At 41.5% G+C, this 19,693-nt stretch overlaps 1 pseudogene; it reads right to left on the bottom strand.

Annotated features, from left to right (window-relative positions):
* Nucleotides 1–525: 525 nt before the first annotated feature.
* LOC127121909 (uncharacterized) lies at nucleotides 526–3,675 on the bottom strand (annotated as a pseudogene).
* Between the last annotated feature and the right edge of the window lie 16,018 nt (nucleotides 3,676–19,693).

Raw genomic sequence — 19,693 nt, 5'->3', positions numbered from 1 at the left:
TTTTTGGAATTAAACTGGTTTTTGGGTGCTTGTGTTGCAGCAGCTTCGGCGTGGATTGAGGTTGGTCTTCTCGAGCCTCACTGTAAGGCCAACAGCTGAGACATCCACAATTGAGACACTGAATGACATGCCTGTCAATTTTCCATTCAAGGCAGGAAGCACTTTACCGGTAACCTTAGCAACTCTAACACTGCTGGGAATGATGTTAAATGAAGTATCCGCTTGAATAATTCGCAACTCAACAATTTAAACTGATGGCTTGGAATGCTTTGTTGCTATTCCAGGATCCATATTATGTTATTTTTTTTTGTACTTAGGGAGGTGGAGACGAGTGGAATTCAAAAGCAATTGAAGTATATGGAATGCTGAGACCGCGACTCGCTGCTAAACAGAGAAAATTAAATTGCACACAAATGCTCCTCTTTTGGAACTCAGGGGTCACGAAGCTTCCACATTGAAGTGGTTTACCTCATTGGAAACTACTTGAGAATGAAAAGTTATCAAAACTTAGCATGCTACTGAAGAACAAATAGAAGAATGTCTTGTCGGAAACGTCGATGCATTTGAAATGAAGTCACCAATACCAAGTGATCTTAATATGCATCACATGGTTGATTCAGAGATTGAGCAAGTTCACGTGGGACTCTTCCTTGGCAAGCAAAAGAGACAGACCACAAGATGAGTTGAAGCATATTCCTTGAATATCAGACACACCAGCTGGATGAGATGATTAATCATGTGGATCAAGAAAACAATGGTTTGTGGTGTACCCTGCAGTATCTAAGACAATGACTCCAGCTTCTGTCACAACAATACATTCAACAGCATGATCCCATATTTTTTACGGTATCCTTTGTGGGGAAGACGCAAATATATAGCTCCATCTCCTCTTGACATAGCTCCATATTCTGCTTGACTGTCAATTTTGACTGGCGGTGCTTGGACACCGAGTTTCCCTTAGTCTGCGTAGAGTCATCCAATTCCTGCATATATGTTCCATCACGCGGGGGCTTTGAAGCTGTAGCAGCAACACCAAATGATTCAGAGCTTTCGGGTGCAGAAGAAGAAAACCCCATTAGTCGACACACTGCTCGACGTAGAATTAACCTTATGAGGTTGCACTTGCACAGACTCACCGCTACATGCTGAGAAGCTCTCCACGAGATGAACATCAGCTTCAGAACTATGATTGTCAGCCAACAGATCAGGATGAATCTGTGAAATAAGTATTTCAAGAGATTTGGCGCCTCTTTCTCCTTCAGAAATCAAAGCAACAATAGCGGCAATCATTTGTTCCACGGCAGTTAGTTCATTTTCTAGAACAGGGACATTAGGTGACACTCCGTTAATGGAGCTAAAATCTCGCTCAGATTCATTTATTTGATCAGGGGAAGTAAAGTCAGAGTCAAGACCAGAACAAATCCGCTTAGGAATGGCCTCGTGACCATTGGCCAATTGTTCATTATCACTAGGAACTGGTCTTTTCCTAGATAATTCCCCAAAAACTAGCAACTGAGTTAATGGTTTGTTATCCTTGCCAACTCGAGCATCACGGGCAAATCGATCACCGCTTTTAATCATTTTGTCTACTTGACGAATCACCTGATCAGCAGCACCCCCTGCACTCATAGCTCGCAGGCTCCTTATCAGTTTTTCTCTTGACTCTATTATTGGAGAAAAAGTGCATCTTAGAAAATCCAAAAAAGTTGTTCTTAAAGAGTACTGAATACTGACAAGATGACATCCTTTTATTGTTTGAACATTTGGATCAAAATCAAGCAGAGCTGAGAGGATAATACCATAGTGTTGTGGTCTTTTCCTTGCAATGGTTGCTAAACAATTCACGACAGTAGTTGTCAAGCAATCCAGGGAGATGGCCAGGACACTGCAACAATTTAAATAAAATGCCAAGTGTCCTATTTGCCTCTGTCATCAGCACAGTTGGATCGAGAACAAGGTGAGAATCCACCAACCATGAGATATTAACAGCTTGGCTTACTCCTTAAGTGGCTGATTTTTCAGGATAACTGATGTCAGATATAAAAGTAATACAAAAATCTCCAAGAATTTCAGTGCCAACAACTTTATTCCAATAGACCCACCCTCCAAAGCAATCTCAAAAAACAACCTCCTTGAACTTAAGCATCCACATCCAAATCTCTTCTAACCACCTCTCAACTTTACCACGTTACTGGAACTGCAAAATCATCTCCTCAAAACAACTACATAATAAATTGATACCACTAATAATAGACTTCTTCACAACAGTTACATCGCCATCTCGTAAAAGTGTTAACATTGAAGATATCAGCGTAGGAGAATGTTCAGCTGCTCTAAAACCAATCTCCTCAATTATATTTGCAGTATGAACAAAAGTTTCAACTAGCTCTTCCTGAAACTTCAAGAATATTTTTCTTGCATAAAGATTAGCAGCCTGTTTCCATTGGTGAAGGCGTCCTCAAAACCGGTGTTGTGCAAATTGTCTCGAAGTCTGCTTCTATTTCCTTTTCAATCCAACCCTCTAGAGCTTTTTCATATTGCTTAAAGAACAATGGCAATGTCATCTGTTGGATGACGTAACCATCAAAAAAATAAACACCAAATCCTTGATTAGGAGACATTGCAGCAAAAAATGAATCATAGAAATATGCCGGAACCTATTGAGCACGGGAAATATACAGGGACTGAAGCCAATCATTGCTTCTAAGCTCATATTTATCAAGGATAGAATTCCAAAATGATTCAAACTCCTCGATAGTTCCTGTCAGGTTAATACAATTATAAAGTTCACCCTGAAAATTTGGATGCGATAGACACACATGGGCCAACTTCTCCTGGCCTTCTCTCAAGACATGCCACTTGTTAATACAATGGCGAGTTTGTGGGAAAACTTGTGACATTGCTGCCTATATGGCTCTGTCTTGATTGGTAATTATTGAGACAGGTTTTCGGTCACTCATTGCTGTGAGAAATGTCTTAAAGAGCCACAAAAAGGAAGCCTCGGAATCATAAAAAAAGAGTGCACAACCAAAACAAAACCAACTAACCATGACTGTTTACTCTAGTAAAAGGAACAAATGGCACTCTATACTGGTTAGCTCTGCATGTGGTATCCAGATGAACTGCATCACTAAAATGACTATAAGTTGCCCTGGATCAATGTTGGTTGTATATTAACAACAATCTGAACAAGTGTCTGTACTATCTGAGAAGCAGACACAGGAAGGGACAATATTTTAATGACAACAGTCTCAAGAACCAGTTGAGTATATGTGCCAGGATCCTGAACTTGGTAGAATGCCTTTCGGCCCTCAGAAGCATTTGGTAGTCCAGAATGAGATATTGCCGGTGGCATGGACATTGACCACTAAATCTCACTGAAGTTTAAGAAAACCAGTCACCCTAAGACACTTACAAACTCCGATAGTCTATCATAGTGACCTCGGCATCTGGAGCATCCAAATCATGATAACTTTGCATCTTCTGAGGGTCTGGTCTAAATGTCCGATTTACAGCAATTATTGGTGCCTGTCCACCCATATGAGGTCCAGACAGCATTGTTCTTCCAGAGGCATCATATGAAGATGGTCCTCCTTGCTCTCTTAGCATCTGCATTGCAACTTTTGGTGGAGCAGGAACAAAGGGTCCTAATGGTCCAGCACTAGGTACAGGCATCAATACTGGCGAAGGGCATATCTGAGGCAAAAGGAGGTACACCATGCCCTGCATAGGTGTCGTCCCTTATTTCATCTTGGTCTCCCATCTTAAGTGCTTTAGACTGCCTTTCATGGAATGGGGAATCGGGTTTATCTCCATTTATTCTGTCATTTCGTTCATGGTCTTGACGATTACCACGATCATCTCTCAATCGGCCCTCCAGGCCCAACCTTTGCTTTAAAGGCTTGTCCTGAGATTGCTGTAAATTCAGCGATTATTCCATCCGGTAATTCAGATGTCATCCCATGAGAATATATATCAGATAATGCATTGGGCAAATCCTCAATCAATTCATTATTTGAATTACTGATGGTAAATCCGTCCCCAGCGACAGGACAGGACATTAGGTTCTGCATATTGAAATCATTCGATAACAAAACATCCCTTGGAGACCTTTGCACATCATCTCCATAATGGTAACTGTTTTCGGCATCCTGTGAATCTGCATTATCTCCCTGAATAAGGCATTGACTGAGCATTATACTAAATATCCATACCCATGCTTGACAATGCAACAACGTCTTCCTTATGTTCACGGCTATCACTGAAACCGATAGGAACTTCTGCACTAGATGTAGTAGCTATGAATCAATAAATTCAGTTTGAAATTGAGTTAAATTTGGGTTACTAGCAGTGACTTTTTCCTCTTAGAAACTGTTGAACCTTATTTTCATCGTCACTAACATTATTTGCAACACAAAATTCAGTCTCTGAAAAAGCCATTTTCCCTTGTAAAGCGATGCCCCTAACCTGGTTGGGCAGTGAGTAAAAAAATCTAGACTTTGAATAGAATGATCTAGGACTTCTTAAGGACCTGGATCCCTCAATAAAATTCTTGAGCCTCAACCTTGGCATCAGTATCCATTTGCACAGGCTTGTCTCCTGTCTCATGCACGCCATTTATTGCTCCATTGGTATCAGCGGTTGCCTTAGCATCTTGCATATTAACATCACAGTCATTGGAGCTAGGAGGTGGTGCGGCAGCAGCAGTAGGGGCTTCATCAGTTTCCATCTTGGCATTTTCGTCTACTGATTCTTGGTAACTGGAACTTCAATTTATTCCTCTTCGAAGAGGGTTGCCGAATCAACAGTTACAATTCCATGAAGATTCTAACGAACTTTCACTTTAATCTTTCCCTTTTCAAAATTTTCAGTTTTGAAAGGGCCAATAGTATATGCGTTGATCTTTGTAGGTCCTTGTGTATCACTTTGATCATGACATCGTACATCAACAAAAAAGGTTTCTGTCCTGAAGAATGTCAGTACCTTGATACTTGGAATGGAATTTCCCTTGGGAAAAACAAGGGTACTTTGTTTATCGTCTGGTGCACTGTCCTGTGCATCTGACCCAGAACCTTCCGCTCAATTTTGGAAAACAAGTTCGACACATCCGATGCAGCATTCTCGAGCTCTACTCGTAGTTCAATTGCATGTTCTACCAGTTCTTTCTCAGATTTTAGGAGATTTGATATCAAGAATTCTTTTTCCTTAATTGTTGCATTTGCTTGTTTGTGCCTTGTGTAGGAGTTGCCAAGGTTCCACTTGCTTTTATTCCAATATCTAAATGTTCTTCAACAGGCAGACCTCTAGTGACCAAACTACTCAGTGTCGGGTCGAGGATGGCTGCAACATTCTTTTATCTTTTCTGCAGCTTCAATTGCTTTTGGTACAAAATTTCCATCATTAATTCCATGTGAAACTACAGAGGATGGCAAAGGGAAACAATCCATAGCAACAAAACTTTCTGGAACTGCAACTATTACTGATGCATCTCAACAAGAGCAGAAGTCATATATCATAAGAGCTGAAGCTAAAGCCCTTTCGAAAAGTCTTGATCTGAGAGAACCAAATTGAATGGATTGCACAAATATACAGCGCCAGAAAGAGGTGAGCTGGAGCCTATAGAAGATTAGACTTATGACGGACTCGGCATATAGGACCAACATATCCTATCTTATTATCCACTGCTAAATTTCAACGCTTTATCCCCTCTTGTGTAGATCCAGAAAGCATGCTATGATCTATTGCAGACTCGGTTGAAGATGAAGGCTCATCTTGAACAGCATGCCCACCACCCTTGAGAGTAGAGGTTCGATAAATTCTGGCATACGGTGTACGTGCCATACTATATATTGCAGATCTGCCGCGAGGTCTTGGGGTCACAAAAACCATTTTCATGAGCTACGGTATGTCTAGTAAACCTCGCATAACAATTAAAATTTGTAGGTTGTGAAGTCTAGCAGCGAACATTGGCAATATCTTAAAATTGTGTTGATATAAACCCTATGATTAGATGTAAACTGCATGCTAGGAGAGCAGAATGCGGAAAGTACGTAAGTCTAAAAGCATGACCTTCCTGTCTGTAGGTGCTAAGAGCAGTAAGGATGTATAAAACCAAATCAATTAGTTGTTCCACCACTTTTACATCATGTAGAAAAATCTGATCAAATTTAGGATGTGGAGAGGCTAAATCACATAATGAATGCAACAGACGAATACCACATAACACGTATTGGAACACATCTTCATTTCTTCTAGAAAAAATTATTATTGTAGTAATATGTAATGGATGAGATCATGCAAGCTTGCCCATATCAACCTTCAGAAGCACTCCTTTTGTATTTCCCTTGATCTATCTACTAAAACCCAAGCAAATAACGGATGGGCCTTAGCCACTAACTTGATTCCGACGACTGCCATGCTTGGTCCCTCTTGAACAAACCACATTATAATGACTCTCCCTTAAGACATGGCAAACCACTTAAATCTCCTTGAATTAAATAATGTTCATAAAAGCTTTTTCACGATAAAATTCTTTTTGACCACATACTCTAATCCTAGCACAATAATCCTTGGATTCTTTGATTACCACCGACGCATGCGCCATTGTATCCAAATATGTTGACAGTAGAACGTCGCCTTGAATGCACAAAACACAACAAGGTGCAACAATAATAGAAAAGGAGACCATTTGATGCTCATGAAAAAGGGGTTCCATATTAGAGGAACAACATCATGAGGAACAAATAATGAATGAAAAAAAATGATATGAATGTCAAGGTCAAAAACGGGGTATGGCAGTTGCCCTTATTTAAGTATCTTCACCCAGAGAACATGAATTATGACACTCTTCATGTGATTGTAGTGGAAGATAATTAAATACTAAGAATACCCAAATTTGATCCTAAAATGAAAATGCTATGATGTGATGTGCATGGGTGAAAGACTCTTTATTTCTGAATTTATCGATTAGGGACACGGTGAATTCTTAACAGGAGATGCTACTAGACAGACCAATCTATGGGGAACCCTGATGGCCCACAGAGAATTAGACATAATAGGGTAAAACAAACCTCTAGGGACAACAATCCTGCTGGAGAATCAGACACACACTAGAGAGTACTCAAAGTGAAATTCGATTAACGACACTTAGGATACAAGAGATATTAACAGTAAGTTCACACATGACTTACTAATGACTCGAATATTTTGAGAAAATTTCCACAACAAGTTCATACATGAATTGACGACACTGGAATAATCAAATAAAAAGGTTCTTCAAAAATAAGTTCAGACATGACCTGATAATACTGGAATAAAAGCTCAACAGCAGGTTCATACATGACCTGACAATGCTGGGGAATATGAAGAATGGTTCTGACAGCAAGTTCAAACATGACTTGACAACAAATAGAAAGATTCAAAAAGAGTATATCAACAAGTTCATACATGACCTGATGACAACTTGAACATTCTTGACAAATCCAGAGATTTCTTACAAGAAAAACATCCAATCAAAATTCTGGAAATTACTGCCAATGAAAGAGTCAAAATGACCATTTTCTGGGAACCTAGAGTCAACATGATAGAAAAGCTCTCTGTAGGTACAGACGCTGGTGACAACCAGACTTTTAGAAGGATACCAGTTACAACTGGATTTCAAGGGTAATGGTGACGACCAAACTTAAAGATACCATTTACAAATGGATTTGCAGATGCTGATGACAACCATACTTCAAAAGGATACCAGTTACAACTAGATTTCAACAAATGCTGGTGACAACCAAACTTTAAAAGGATACCAGTTACATTTGGATTTGACAAATGCTGGTGACAACCAGACTTCAAAATGATACCAGTTACAACTGGATTTCAAAATTTATGCGCCAGTTACAACTGGACTTAACAGATAATTCCAATAACAATTGGACTTAACAAAAATGCTGGTTACAACCAGACTTATCATACCATTGACAAATTGGCAATAGGGAAGGTTTACATTGAATCGCAATGACTAACTATCCCTAGTAACAATGACTCCACAAGACCTCGCTTCTGAAGGGAGCAGTTGTGTTGATCAGTGACAAACTGATGCAGTCTATGCCTTTTGTCCTTAATTTTTTCCTGGATCGCCCTTCCGGGTTTCCAATCCACCAGGATGCTCTTTTTTGCCTAAGTCTCCCTTTCATGTTTTCAACTTAGCGAGCTACCATTTTTTATTATCCCTAACTTTGCTTGGATCGCTCTTTCGGGTTTTCAGTCCATCGGGTTTTGTTAGGCATAGTATTTTTTGACTGCATCAGAGTTCACAGGGTGACTGAGCTCTTCTCCATCCATAGTTGTGAGAAATAGGGCACCTCCAGAGTATGCTCTTTTTACAACTTATGGGCCCTCATAGTTGGGAGTCCACTTCCCACGTGAATGTTTGTGTACTGGCAAGATCTTCTTGAGCACGATATCTCCTTCCTTGAACTCTCGAGGACGGACCTTTTTGTCAAACACTTTCTTGATTCGTTGTTGGTACAATTGTCCATGGCACAGAGCGGTCATACGCTTCTCATCAATGAGGTTAAGTTGATCATAGTTGTTCTGGATCCATTCAGCTTCATCCAGCTTGGCCTTCATCAATATTCTCATTGAAGGTATCTCTACTTCGACTGGGGGAACTACTTCCATCCCATACACTAAAGAGAATGGGGTTTCCCCTATTGAAGTGCGGACTGAGGTCCGGTATCCATGTAAAGTAAAAGGTAGCATCTCGTGCCAATCCTTATAAGTTTTCACCATCTTTTGCAGGATCTTCTTGATATTTTTATTGGCGGCTTCAACAACACCGTTCATCTTTGGACGGTATGGAGAAGAATTATGGTGGTCAATCTTGAAACTCTCACATAATTTTGTCATTGTCTTATTGTTCAAGTTTGAACCGTTATCTGTAATGTTCTTGCTAGGGATTCCATAGCGGTAGATAATCTCCTCAGCGCTTTCTTATCCAACAATGTAGCATCTTCTAGATACTCTTGATTTAGAAGATATTGCTTGATATCATGAAACCAAGGTTTACCATCAGTTTCTTCTTCAATCAGTTGACAGTAAGAAGGCTCATCTCTTCGCTCAATTCGAATAAGTGGAGCTTCATTATGGAATCTGACTTGGTACATTGATGATAATGTTGCCAAAGCGTCAGCCACTTGATTTTCTATTCTTGGGATGTGATGGAAAGTGATATCACATTGGTGTAGGAAGCAGCCTCTACCCATTTAGTAAAGTAATCAATGGTAACCAGGATGAAGCGGTGACCATTGGAAGTCTTGGGCTCTATAGCACCAATCATGTCGATGTCATTCATTGAAAAGGCCAAGGTGATGTCAAAACATTCAAAAGTGTTGGCGGTACATGCACTTTGTCCGCAAAAATTTGACATTTATGACATTTTCTTGCATAGCTGAAACAATCGGACTCCATGGTCAACCAGTAATAGCCAACTCTCAAAATCTTCTTGGCTATGGCATGTCCATTGGCATGGGTCCCAAAGTATCCTTCACGAATCTCCTTGATTAACATGTTTGCTTCGTGTCTATCCACGCATCTGAGCAGGACCATGTCATGATTCCTAATGTAAAACACACCATTGCTTAAAAAGTATTTGGACGATAACCTCCTCAGAGTTTTCTTATCCAACAATGTAGCATCTTCTGGATACTCTTGACTTAAAAGATATCGCTTGATGTCATGAAACCATTGTTTACCATAAGTTTCTTCTTCAATCAGCTGACAGTAAGCAGGCTCATCTCTTCGCTCGATTCGAATAAGTGGAGCTTCATTATGGAATCTGACTTGGACCATTGATGCTAGTGTTTCCAAAGCGTCATCCACTTGATTTTCTACTCTTGGGATGTGATGGAAAGTGATATTATCAAAGTATTCTAGCATCTTCACAACATGAGCATGATACGGGATCAGCTTCGCATCACGGGTCTCCCATTCACCTTTGACCTGATAGATCGCCAAGGCTGAATCTCCATACACCTCAAGGATCTTGATTCGGAGATCAATTGCGGCTTCAAGACCAAGGATACAAGCTTCATATTCTGCGACATTATTCGTACAATCAAAGCACAACCTTGCTTTGAAAGGGGTAAAGCCACCATTTGGATTCATCAAAACAGCTCCCACACTATGACCACTTTAATTGGAGGAACCATCGAACGCGAGCTTCCACCGAGATCCTGGTTCTGGTCCTTCATCTGGGCCTGGGATCTCACAATCCTTTATCACCATTATATCCTCATCGGGGAAATCAAACTTCAATGGATGATAGTCTTCAACTGGTTGGTGAGCAAGATACTCTTCTAATACACTTCCCTTGATTGCCTTCTAGGTTACGTACTGGATGTCGTACTCTGACAAGAGCATCTGCCAACGGGCAAGTCTTCCAGTCAAGGCAGGTTTCTCAAAGATATACTTTATTGGATCCATCTTCGAGATCAACAAAGTAGTATGGCAGATCATGTACTGCCTCAAACGACGAGTGGCCCATGCTAGCGCGCAACAAGTCTTCTCCAAAAGCGAATATTGACTTTCACAATCGGTAAACTTTTTACTCAGATAGTAAATAGCATGTTCTCTCCGACCAGTTTCGTCATGTTGCCCTAGCACGCATCCCATTGATCCTTCAAGCACAGTGATATACATGATTAATGGCTTTCCTGGGACAGGTGGAATCAAAATAGGAGGCTCTTGCAAGTATCGACGAGTCTTCTCAAAAGCACTTTGACAATCAGAATTCCATTCAACGGGATGATCTTTTCGAAGAAATTTTAAGATAGGCTCACACGTGGCCAACATATGTGAGATAAACCTTTAGATATAGTTCAAACGTCCTAGGAAACCTCTAACTTCTCGCTCGGTGCATGGAGCAGGAATTTCTTGTATAGCTCGGACCTTGTCAGGGTCTACCTCAATTCCTCGTTGACTAATGATGAAACCAAGAAACTTCCCTAAACAGACCCCAAATGTGCATTTTGCAGGGTTTAATCGTAATCTAAACTTTCTGAGGCGTTCAAATAGCTTCTTCATATGGCTCATATGATCTTCTTCATTCTGAGATTTAGCGATCATGTCGTCAACATAAACCTATATCTCCTTGTGCATCATATCATGGAAAAGAGTGACAATAGCTCTTTGGTAAGTTGCCCCATCATTTTTGAGACCGAAAGGCATTACCTTGTAGCAAAACATGCCCTAAGGGGTAATAAAAGTGGTCTTCTCCATGTCATCTGGAGCCATCTTGATTTGATTGTATCCCGAAAAACCATCCATAAAGGAGAATACAGCAAAACTTGCAGTGTTGTCTACCAGAGTATCAATGTGTGGTAGAGGGAAATCGTCCTTTGGGCTAGGTTTGTTCAGATCCCTATAGTCAACACACATCCTCACCTTGCCATCCTTTTTAGGCATAGGTACAACATTAGATACCCATTGTGGGTACTTCGCCACTGCGAGAAAACCATCGTCAAATTGTCGTTTGGCTTCTTCACAAATCTTCAGAGCCACATCTGGTCTCGTTATTCGGAGTTTATGTTTTACTGGCGGGCAGTCTGGATGAAGTGGCAGCTTGTGCTCAACGATGTCAGTGTCCAGTCCTGGCATATCCTGGTATTACCATGCAAATACATCCACATATTCTTGTAGAAACTTAACCAATCTCTCTTTGATACTTGCTTCAAGTGTGGTGCCGATTTTGACATCTTTCTTTCCTTCCTTTGTGCCAGGGTTAGTTGTTTCCACCGGTTCTTCATGTGGCTGAAGAGCTTTGGACTCGTGCTCGAGCAGCCTTGCCAATTCTTCGGGGATGTAACAATCTTCTTCACCTTCTTCTTCCACTTGGTAGATAGGGGAGTCAAAGTTATGAGAGGGAGTAAAGTCATTGAATTCAACGGGGTTATCATTTATTCTGCATGTTTGAATGATTGATTTCTTTTAGAAAAGTAAAGATGAAAGATGCATAAGTGAACAGGTTTTTTGTTTTTGAAAAGATTGCCACTTTCTTAAGGGAAGGAAAAATAAATGAATAAGAAGAACTTAACAAAATGCCTTTCGTTCATTGATAATGATTATCTGAAAATGAAACGGGGCCCTACAACATGATCCATTAGCCTTGGGCAGAGCTAAGGATTTGAAAGGAAAAATACAACAATTATTACTTTGACAAAGGAAAATTCCGGGGATCTCAACCGCCTTCCTATTGTTCAAAGCTGTCTCACACCGGTAAACCAAACATGGCTCATCTTCATTTTCGGTGCTATCTTCAATTGCATTGACCTGATCTCCATGGATGAATCCTGTGATAAGGAATACTTCTTGGATACTTCGGGTGTTGTCCTTTGCAGGGACTCGGGCTCCTTTTGCAGCGGAAGGCACATATCCCAGACCGAAACGATCATGCTTCTCACGAATATCAATAAGTTGACCCCAACCTTCAGGGTTTCCTCCTTCCATGCTAGACCTTGCGCTTTTCAGAGAAGCGAAAGACGAACAAGCTTTCCCAACCGGGTCCTTCATCTCCATAAAAGTGGCATTGGCTATTTCAAGAGCTTGGAAAGAAGTTTCCAAAGTGTCCTCATCAACCTCGATATATCTGAAGGATGAAAGGTGACTGACCCCAAAGTCCTCTTCCCTAGAGATAATAATCAGTTGATTATCCACCCCAACCTTCAGTTTTTGGTGTAAAGTGGAGGTAACTGCCCCTGCAGCATGAATCCAATGACGTCCCAGTAAGCAACTATACGCTGGATTAATATCCATGACTTGGAAATTAATCGGGAATACGTGAGGACCAATCAATATGGACAGTTCAACCTCTCCAATCACGGTTCTCCTGGAACCATCGAAAGCTTTCACTATTAAGGCATTGGGCTTCATAGCTGGTCCTTGATAAGATAACTTGGCGAGTGTTCTCTTTGGCATAACATTTAGAGAAGATCCGGTATCGACCAAGACTCTTGCCAAAGCATCATCTTTGCATTCTACCGAGATATGGAGAGCACGATTGTGATTTTGTCCATCCTCAAGTAATTCCTCTCCACTGAAGCTCAAAGTATTGCAGGATGTGATATTTGCAACTACTCCATCAAATTGGTCTACTGTTATGCTTTGTCTTACATGAGCTTGAGCAAGCACCTTCAGCAAAGCCTCCCTATGGGCTTGGGAGATCAATAGCAGAGACAAAATAGAGATCTTAGACTGTGTTTGATGCTACTGGTCCACAACCTTGTAGTCACTTTTCTTGATCAACTTCAAGAATTCAACAGTATATTCGGATTGAACCACTTCGGGTTCTTTAGTGGGAGCTACAACTGTTGATTCCTTGGCCGGCCCTTGAGGAGTCACATTGAATTCAGGCGTATAGATTTGACCACTACGGGTCATTCTGCTCATTCCTGCAATATTGGTGACGTCCTCACATACAGCTTCTGTCACTTCAGCGTCTGAACTTCCTTCAACTACCTTGTCCATAGCGGTAATCTCATATTTCTGGGGAACAACCTTGGTGCTCTCATACAGAAAAGGCGTGAGCATATATATCTCGACAGGCGACGACTTACTTTTCACCGGGACCACTCCACCATTGTAATATGGGATTTCAACTGGTTCTGGTAAATTGAAACAAGGTTCAATTACCAACACGTCTTCGTTCTTCGTAACACTGGATATCTGGAGCACCCGTTTATCCATCAAGGTTTGGATATTATCTCGTACCATCTGACCCCTCTTGGGTGTGTGGCACACTCTTCGCAGTTGTCATGATTAACATTGATCAGACCAGCTTCCACCAATCGGGCATGGAATGCTGCCAAAGGAGTCTTAACATCATCCACCTTATCAACCGTAACACCAATAGAGGCATCTTCAATGGCGTTTATTGCAGGATCTCCATGGGGAGGAAGAGGATTGTTCTTCACATTCAGTCTCATATCCTTAAAAGACAAGATCTTGCTCTCAATCAGTTCACGAACCCTATGCTTCAGAGCATAACAACCCTCTAGGTCATGCCCGAGGGCACCTTCATGAAAAGGATAGTGTGCATTAGGGTCGTACCATGGAGGCAGACGATTAGGTGGAGGTCCCATAGGCCTGGGAACCACCAAACCCTTTTACAACAAGGAGGGATAAAGCTCAGTGTACGACATTGGGATTGGATTGAAGGTCGCCCTCTCCCCTTGCCTCCTGTTCTGGTTTTGAGCATTTTGCCTCGGAGCTTGAGCTCTTGGCTGTTGATAAACAAGAGCTGCTGGTGCTTGTTGATAAGTTGGAGGAGCCGCAACATGTTGTTAAACTGGAGCTCGTCGATAAATCAGAGGTGCTTGATAAGCCTGAGCAGGTTGTTGATTGAATGCAAGCGTCACAGCAGCCACGTACGGTTGTGGAGCATACTGGACGGGATACATGGGCTACTGAAAGAGAAATGGTTGTTGAACATATTGTTGAGGTGAGTATTGTTATGGTCTCCTTCTTGGAGGAGCTCTTCCTTGACCAACAGTCACAACATTTGTTTCCCCTTCCTTCTTTCTGGGAAACCCTACAGAGAACTTCTTTGGATTAGCATTTGATGTTCCAGCTACAGCCGCCAGTTTACCATTTCTTACACCATATTCCACGCGAGCTCCTATAGCAACAAGCTCGGAGAATCCCAAAGAAGCACTTCCAACCATCTTCTCGTAGAATTGGGGTTGGATAGTGTCGATAAACAGTTCACCCAATTCCTTCTCTGCCAGAGGTGGTTCAACCTGAGAAGCCAGTTCCCTCCATCTCTGAGCGTATTCTTTGAAGGACTCCTTGTCATGCTGGAACATGCTCTGCAACTGTCTTCTGTCAAGCGCCATGTCCATATTGTATTTGTAATGTTTTATGAACGCGTCTGACAGGTCGTGAAAACACCTGATCCTATTATGATCCAGACTCAAATACCACTTGGAAGGAGCCCCACTCAAGCTATCTTGAAAGCAGTGGATCATCAGCTTGTCGTCTTCCATGTGTGCGGCCATTTTTCAATAATACATGATGAGATGGCTCTTCAGACAAGTATGCCCCTTGTATTTGTTGAAGTCTGGAGTTTTAAATTTGGCCGGAATCACCAACCCGGATACAAGGCACATTTCTTTGGCAGCAGATCCAAAGATGTGGTCTCCTTCTAAGTCTCGAAACTTCTTCTCAAGGAGCTGCATGTTCTCCTTTACTTATTTGATGTCCTCAAACCTTACTTCGTCACCAGCAACTGTTGAGTCGACAGTCTGATACATGTGATTTTGATCTTCATAGTGAGGAATATGCCTAGCATAGGCAGCTGGTGGAACCACAGTATGGATGATTGGACGTGCGTCGGCGTAAACCGGTAATGCCACGGCTTATTGGATAGATTTCCCCATGACTTGCACTACCTCCGCTCGGGGGACGAAGTCATAGGGTAGCCCATATGGAGGAAGGGTTGAGGGTAACGTCCTTTGAGGTTGGACTTCCACTGTTGGGCCCGTGGTCTCTGAAATCAGGGTCGCTTGCGGAACCTCAAACCTGATGGCTAAAGCTTGCAACATTTCTCGCATCTGGGACATGCCTCCCTTGATTTCGTCTAGTTCAGCTCTAACTCGGGCGCTTTCTTGCTCTTATTCAGCCATTCTCTGTCTTGCTCGGGCGGAGTGAGACTCTATTTTGAAAATGCATGAATTCATGTATGGATGCATCTTGTTTGCAAAACTCTTGGTTAGTTTCAGTCATTCATTTCAAAAATGCCACAACACTTGTTCGCAAATATTTAAAGTAATAAGGAAATAAAACATAATAAAAATGAATCTCAAAAGTGATTTTTTCATTACATAGCAAAGTTCAAATACAAACAACGTGCTTATGGCTTATGGGCTTTCCGAACCGTAGCAAGGTCGGTAGTCAACCCTTCCAACATCGCCTTACAAAATTTAATTAAATTAAAGACTTGATGCGGGGTGTTCTCTGGACACATGCACCAATCAGCTTCTTGTAGTTTCTCAGGTAGCTCTCGCATGACGGAATTCTCAAATCTGGACAGCCTCAGAAATTTTCCCTTCCACTCAGTGGAGAGCCCTTTGAGGTCATGAATGATGCGCAAGTCTTCACCCTTGGTCACCTCTATTTCCCTATAGAGGTTTCTCCAATATCTGCATTCACCTAGCAACACCATATAGGCAGCATCCTGATCCCCACCTTCAAGTGCCTGGATTCTAGCATCGGCTCGTTCCAAATGATATTTCAGTCGTGTGCAAACTCTTTCTGACTCTTCAATCTTCAGCTTCTCGCGTTCCAGAGTATCCTTGTATTTCTGAATGGGATTCTCCAGTTCACGAGTACGAATCTCAAAAATCAGCCGCGCTTCCCTTTTCATTTCAAGGGTCAATTCCAGAGTCTTATTGAGTTTTGAATCCGGAGTAAAGCTCTATCCAACTCCTCCTCCTTTGACTTGAACACGGATTTAGTGTTGTAGAGCGCTTGTCCGAATTTTTCCCTCCTTGGTTCAGACTCCCTAGCTCTTTTGTTGGAGATTTCAAGCTCTTTTTCCTTCTTCTGTTGACCGTCTTTCAAGTTCCCATTCTCTATCGAGACTCGGCCGAGCTTAATTCTCAAGTCAGCATTCTCCAACTCTAACTCCTTGATACGGGCATTGAGCTTCTCTACATCTTCAGGTAATATGGGTTCTGGCTCAGGGACCAACGGATAGATAGAAGGATCAAATGGAAAAGAAAGTTTAACCATCTGAACCCTCTCTCTAACCCAACAAGTGTAAGGCTCTTGAGCAATGACATTTCTCTTACCCAATTCCTTACCCTTTCTGATAACTGCTTGCCAAGACCTCTTGATCTTTTTCACCATGGGATGATCTGCTTCAGCACTGTGTAAGATGAAAGGCTTTAAAGCTTCAGCTTTTGGAGGGCCATTCATAGGGTAACAATGTTGCCTCAGAGATAACACGGGGTTATAGTTGATGCAACCCTTTGTTCTTATCAAAGGTACATTGGGGAAGTCTCCAATGCTGACAATAAAATCCTCAGTTTCCCAATCCCTGATATACCATTTAACATGATTGGATGTGAGGGAAGCTAACTTATGGGAAGGCTTGAGTTCCTTTGAGACAAAAGGGCCTTCTTCGGGCATATGGGATCTAAACCAGGCATGCAACAACTGCGCACAACATAAGATGGTTCATCCCTTCTTCGCATGACGATCATGGAGAGTGTAGTGGAGATCTGCCAGGAGGAACGGTACAGGGTTACTAGAGAGGAAAATTCTCACCGCCAGGTGATCCACAAAATGGTCAATATTTGGGAAAAGAACTATCCCATATACCAACACGGCTAACACAACATATAAGGCCTCCCAATTCCCCCGCTTTTCCATCTTCTTAGCTTGATCTTCCAAGAACTTCCTAGAAAATCCATTGAAAGCTCCCTTCACATCCCAATTGTCCACGACTTCAGAAACTTTCAAACCCAAAGCTAAAGTTATCCTCTTGGGAGGAATATCTTCATCGAACTTAGCAAATGGATTATGATCCTTCAGATTCCGGCCTACAATCCTCTCAAACTCCTCCGAGGTAGGAGTCAATTGGAAGTCAATAGTCACTGCAGTCATCATGTCCATCTTCTCATTTAGGATGTCCATAATTCTTCCATAGTTTTGCACAAAGTTGTTGAGTTTGATTGATGTTACTTTGGCACTCAAATTTTGCAGGTTGGCAAGGTCCACGTTCTTGTATTTGAACTGAAAAGTGCTTCTTCTCCCAGGATTCATTTTGCTAACAAGTCTTGGATTCCTGAAATAATGCGAAACAAACTAAGAGTTTTTCTTTTTATGCGGATGCAATGAATGGATGGATGCAATGTTTTTTTTTGGTATAGGTTCAAAGGTTCGAGGTATGGATAAATCTGATTGCTTTCCAAAACGGGGCTCTCACCGGGTCTAATCTAGGGCTTTGTTATAAAGGGTCCCCAGAGTCATTGATTCACAAGAATGTTTGACGCTTACAGAAAATACTCTCCGGTCGTCAACTCCATCAAGGGAATCTATTCTGGGTGAGGTTCTTGTACCGACTCTTACGAAGTATTCACCTCGGGAGTCCATACTATGCAACCATCGACTTGGTTCTAGACAGGGTACTTAGAGTCATGGATTCAAAAGAATGTTTGACGCTTACGGAAAATACTCTCCGATCGTCAACTCCATCTAGAGAATCTATTCTGAGCGAGGTTCTCGTACCGGTTCTTACAAAGTATTCACCTCGGGAATCCATACTACGCAACCATCATTTCTAGTTGGCCAAAGGTTCAATGTTCTAAAAGGTTCTTAGAGTCATGGACCCCTTTGAAACATTGAAGCTTACGAGGTATCCACCTCGGACAACAATATTCCCAAAATGATCTACTCTAAGTGAGGTTCTCGTACCGACTCTTACGAAGTATTCACCTTGGGAGCCTGTACTACTCAACCGTCGTCCTATCTTATGTTTTTTCACTTTAGACTCGGGTGTAGAGTCTTTCCCACATGGTTTGCAATCAAATATCCAATTACCCAACACAGTGGAACCAATATACAACAAATAGAACAATATAACAATAAAGATAATAAAAGCCACACAATTAAACAAACAAAGGCACACAAATGTCCTAACTAGGCTTGACTCACTTAGGGAACAACATAGTCCCCAACAGAGTCGCCATCTGTCGTACCTCAGGAAAATGAGAGACATGACCTAGCGAAACGCAATCGTACGCTCGCCATGATGGACTGAACAAAGTCGCCACCGAACTTTATTTATTCCTAAAAAGGAAAGGGGAAATATCGATAAAACCCAAGAAAGAACGACAATGATGTTGGTCGTCGCAACCAAATCAGGATTCGGGAGTCGATTACGCAAGGGGAAGGTATTAGCACCCCTCACGTCCGTTGTACTCAACGGGAACCACTAGGTTAGTTGTGTGCGTTAGTTTGAAATGTTAGGCTTTAAGTTATTAAGTGGGAAAGAAATAATAAAAGAGAGGAAAATGTTTTTGGATTTTTGATGAAGGACTAAACCTAAGTTTTTTTTTATTAGTGGGCCTGACAAGATTAACAAATCCTACTCCTACGTATCTCAACAGAGAAATCAAGGCTTACGTGGTTTTGGGTAGAAAAATGTTTGGTTGTTGGTCGATTTTAGCGAAAGCTACTTTGTGTCAAATCGACGAAAACATTATTAGACTACCCAAAATAGGTGGAGAAACAATTGCCTTGCATTGTTTTGAAACAAAGTACCTTTCGTTTGTGAAAAGGTTTGAAGGATTAATCCCACGGTGGCGAGAAAAGAAATTGATTGGTTTGATGTGTTTTGAGTAATGGCGAGAACTTGGATGGGCGAGATATCCATCTTGAATCCTAGTCTCAGGAGGGCGTGGTATCCACCGCGTTCCATTTCCATATTATTTACAAAAATGTTTAATAAGAATTAAGTGTTTTGAGGTTTGATCGAGAAAGGGTTTGAAGAAACAACATTGACAATTTTAAATGATGGCGAGGGCTAAGATAGGCGAGGCATCCACCTCGAATCTTAATCTCAGGAGTGTGTAGTATCCACCATGTTCCATTTCCATATTTATTGAAAAGTGTTTAGATAGGAATTAAGTATTTTGAGTTT

This window comes from Lathyrus oleraceus, chromosome 2, assembly GCF_024323335.1.
Source record: "Lathyrus oleraceus cultivar Zhongwan6 chromosome 2, CAAS_Psat_ZW6_1.0, whole genome shotgun sequence".
In the NCBI taxonomy this organism is placed as follows: Eukaryota; Viridiplantae; Streptophyta; class Magnoliopsida; order Fabales; family Fabaceae; genus Lathyrus; species Lathyrus oleraceus.
Note: the sequence above shows the minus strand (reverse complement) of the source record. Positions and strands in the feature narration are given on the sequence as shown.